The sequence below is a fragment of the Physeter macrocephalus genome, chromosome 3 (assembly GCF_002837175.3).
Source record: "Physeter macrocephalus isolate SW-GA chromosome 3, ASM283717v5, whole genome shotgun sequence".
In the NCBI taxonomy this organism is placed as follows: Eukaryota; Metazoa; Chordata; class Mammalia; order Artiodactyla; family Physeteridae; genus Physeter; species Physeter macrocephalus.
Window position 1 is genome coordinate 18,213,932 of NC_041216.1, and position 4,016 is coordinate 18,217,947.

General features: G+C 40.2%; 1 protein-coding gene across 16 annotated transcripts in view; it reads left to right on the forward strand.

The window, feature by feature from the left end:
• The window catches only part of EIF4G3 (eukaryotic translation initiation factor 4 gamma 3), a 384,857-nt gene that overhangs the window by 110,033 nt on the left and 270,808 nt on the right, over positions 1-4,016 (forward strand). Inside the window, exon 1 of one of the 16 annotated variants that reach the window (XM_055083725.1) lies at positions 1,863-1,961. The exons of the other annotated variants lie outside the window; for them this stretch is intronic. The gene's annotated coding sequence lies outside the window, so the exon portion shown is untranslated. Of the gene's footprint in view, positions 1-1,862; positions 1,962-4,016 lie in introns of those variants that run through there. 16 annotated transcript variants of the gene reach the window in all.

Here is a 4,016-nt window from a genome sequence, read left to right on the forward strand (position 1 = left end):
GTTGCAGAGCACAGGCTCCGGACGCGCAGGCTCAGCGGCCATGGCTCACGGGCCCAGCCGCTCCGCGGCATGTGGGATCCTTCCGGACCGGGGCACGAACCCACGTCCCCTGCATCGGCAGGCGGACTCCCAATCACTGCGCCACCAGGGAAGCCCCCCGATTTCCTCTTTTATAGCTGTTAGCAGTTGCCTTATGTATTGAGGTGCTTCTATGTTGGGTGCATAAATATTTATAGTAGTTGTATCTTCTTCTTGGATTGATCCCTTGATCATTATGTAGTGTCCTTCCTTGTCTCTTGTAACTTTCTTTATTTTATAGTCAATTTTATCTGATATGAGTATTGCTGCTCCAGCTTTCTTTTGATTTCCATTTGCATGGAATATCTTTTTCCATCCCCTCACTTTCAGTCTGTATGTGTCCTTAGGTCTGAAGTGGGTCTCTTGTAGACAGCATATATATGTGTCTTGTTTTTGTATACATTCAGCGAACCTGTGTTTTGGTTGGAGTATTTAATCCATTCACATTTAAGGTAATTATGGATATGTATGTTCCTGTTATCATTTTCTTAATTGGTTTGGATTTGTTTTTGTAGGCCCTTATCTTCTCTTGTGTTTCCCACTTAGAGAAGTTCCTTTAGCATTTGTGGTAGAGCTGGTTTGGTGGTGCTGAATTCTCTTAGCTTTTGCTTGTCTGTGAAGCTTTTGATTTCTCCATCCTATCTGAATGAGATCCTTGCCAGGTAGAGTAATCTTGATTGTCGGTTCTTCCCTTTCATCACTTTAAATATATTGTGCCACTCCCTTCTGGCTTGAGAGTTTGTGCTGAGAAATCAGCTATTAACCTTATGGGAGTTCCCTTGTATGTTGTTTGTCGTTTTTCTCTTGTGGTTTTAACAATTTTTCTTTGTCTTTAATTTTTGTCAGTTTGGTTGCTATGTGTCTTGGCATGTTTCTCCTTGGGTTTATCCTGCCTGGGACTCTCTGTGCTTCGTGGACTTGGGTGGCTATTTCCTTTCCCATGTTAGGGAAGTCTTTGACTATAATCTCTTAAAATATTTTCTTGTGTCCTTTCTGTCTCTCTTCTCCTTTTGGGACCCCTATAATGCGAATTTTGTTGCATTTAATGTTGTCCCAGAGGTCTCTTAGCCTGTCTTCATTTCTTTTCATTCTTTTTGCTTTATTCTGTTCCATGGCAGTGAATTCTACCATTTTGTTTTCCAGGTCACTTATCTGTTCTTCTGCCTCAGTTATTCTGCTATTGATTCCTTCTAGTGTATTTTTCATTTCCGTTATTGTATTGTTCATCTCTGTTTGTTTGTGCTTTAATTCTTCTAGGTGTTTGCCCTTTAATTCTTCTAGGTCTTTGTTAAACATTCTTGCATCTTCTCGACCTTTGCCTCCATTCTTTTTCCAAGGTCCTGGATCATCTTCACTATCATTATTCTGAATTCTTTTTTTGGAAGGTTGCCTGTCTCCACTTCATTTAGTTGTTTTTCTGGGTTTTTATCTTGTTCATTAATCTTACATAGTCCTCTGCCTTTTCATTTTGTCTGTCTTTCTGTGAATGTGGTTTTTGTTCCACAGGCTGCCGAACTGTAGTTCTTGCTTCTGCTGTCTGCTGTCTGGTGGATGAGGCTATCTAAGAGGCTTCTGAAAGCTTCCAGATGGGAGGGACTGGTGGTGGGTAGAGCTGGGTGTTGCTCTGGTGGGCAGAGCTCAGTAAAACTTAAATCTGCTTGTCTGCTGATGGGTGGGGCTGGGTTCCCTCCCTGTTGGTTGTTTAGCCTGAGGCACCCCAGCACTGGAGCCGACCAGTGGAGCTCTTTGGTGGGGCTAATGGTGGACTCTGGGAGGGTTCACGCCAAGGAGTACTTCCCAGAACTTCTGCTGCCAGTGTCCTTGTTCCTGCCGTGAGCCACAGCCACCCCCCACCTCTGCAGGAGACCCTCCAACACTAGCAGGTAGGTCCGGTTCAGTCTCCCATGGGGTCACCACTCCCTCCCCTGGGTCCTGATGTGCACACTGCTTTGTGCGTGCCCTCCAAGCGTGGAGTCTTTTCTTCCCCCAGTCCTGTTGAAGTCCTGCAATCAAATCCTACCAGCCTTCAAAGTCTGATTCTCTAGGAATTCCTCCTTCTGTTGCCAGACCCTCAGGTTGGGAAGCCTGACATGGGGCTCAGAACCTTCACTCCAGTGAGTGGACCTCTGTGCTATAAGTGTTCTTCAGTTTGTGAGTCACCCACCCAGCAGCCATGGGATTTGATTTTATCGTGATTCAGCCCCTCCTACCGTCTCTCATTGCAGCTTCTTCCCTGTCCCTGCATGTGGGGCATCTTTTCTGGTGAGTTCAGCAGTTAGCTGTGATTCCGGTGCTCTCGCAAGAGGAGTAAGCGTATGTCCTTCTACTCTGCACTCTTGAAGCAATCTCCTCAGTCAGTTTTACTGCTAAATAGCCATATTTTAAATAGTGAGAGTCTTGGAATTAATAATGTAGTGTAATATTTATTCTTAAATGTCTGAAGGGGCACGTGCCTGCCAACATTGTTGTAAGTACTCCTTAAGTCCTGTCCCTGTGTAGATAATGAGGCAAACAGATATGAGAGTGATGATAACAGTGATGATTACTCTGAGTGGCTGCAGGGAGAGGGAGGATAATGTGAGCCTTGTCTTCCTCAGCTACATCATTGGCTTAAGTAGGATTTTATAGGCCAATCCGGAAACCTAACTAGCAAGTTCCAAAAGCAGGTTTGCTCACTGTAAAATTTATGTGTGCCTGCTAGAAAAAAAAAAAACAAACTCAGAGAAAAGTGTAACAGGAAGCAGACCCATGATCTTGCTACCTAAAGGGCCATGCCACTCATTTTAACATGTTTCTTCCAGTTGTTTTGCTTTGTACTTAAGAAAAAAATACTTTTGATTTAGTATCCCCCTTAAAATTATAAACAACTTCTTATTAAAAAGTCTTTCTAATATGGGGATATATGTATATGTATAACTGATTCATTTGTTGTAAAGCAGAAACTAACACACCATTGTAAAGCAATTATATTCCTATAAAGATGTTTAAAAAAAAGTATTTCTAAATATATATTTTAAGGATGCAGTTACCCATTCCCCACGGTGTTATGTATTTTTTACTGTTATAAATATGTTTAAACAGGTGACTCATAGCTTTACTTTTTTTCTGACTAAATAATACCAATTAAGAAAAAAATCAGAAAATAAAATTGTAAAGAGGAGGATCAGCCATTATTTCCCAGAGAAACCTTTATATGTAGAGGGAATTCTTTATATGCTTTTTTTTATAGACATATATAAAATATACACATACAACTTTAAAAGTTATACACATGTAAGTTAAAAAAGATTTTTGTTCATACTTATGTGTATTCCTCGAAGTTAAATTTTTATCTTAACATATCATGTGTATCATTTCATGTCAAGGTAGAATTACGCATCATTTTAGTGGACCATGATTTGTGTCGTTAAATACAGAACTACATCATCGTAAGAGTTTTGGCTACATTGGGAAGAAGGCACTTTTAGGAATGGAGAGTTTTACATATAAGAGTATTCCTTTTGTACTATGATTTATATAACTAGTCATTTGTGGTTTTTTTGTTGTTGTTATTTTAATTTATTTAATTAATTTATTTATTTTGGCCTCACTGTGCAGCATGTGGGATATTAGTTCCCTGACCAGGGATCAAACCCACACCCTCTGCATGGGAGCGTGGAGTCTTAACCACTGGATCGCGAGGGAAGTCCCTATAACTAGTCCTTTGTTGATGAACATTTGTGTTATTTCTCTATTCTTGCTTTTATAAATAATACTGTGATTAACAGCTATATCTTTTTGATCTTTGTTATCTTGGTAATTTCTTCATGATGATTCTTAAATAACTGATTCACATTTATCCATCTATTCAATGAAAACAGAGCAGTAGAATACATGTGGCTTTTTTTTTTTTTTTTTTTTTTTTTTTTTTTTAACGGTACGGGGGCCTCTCACTGCTG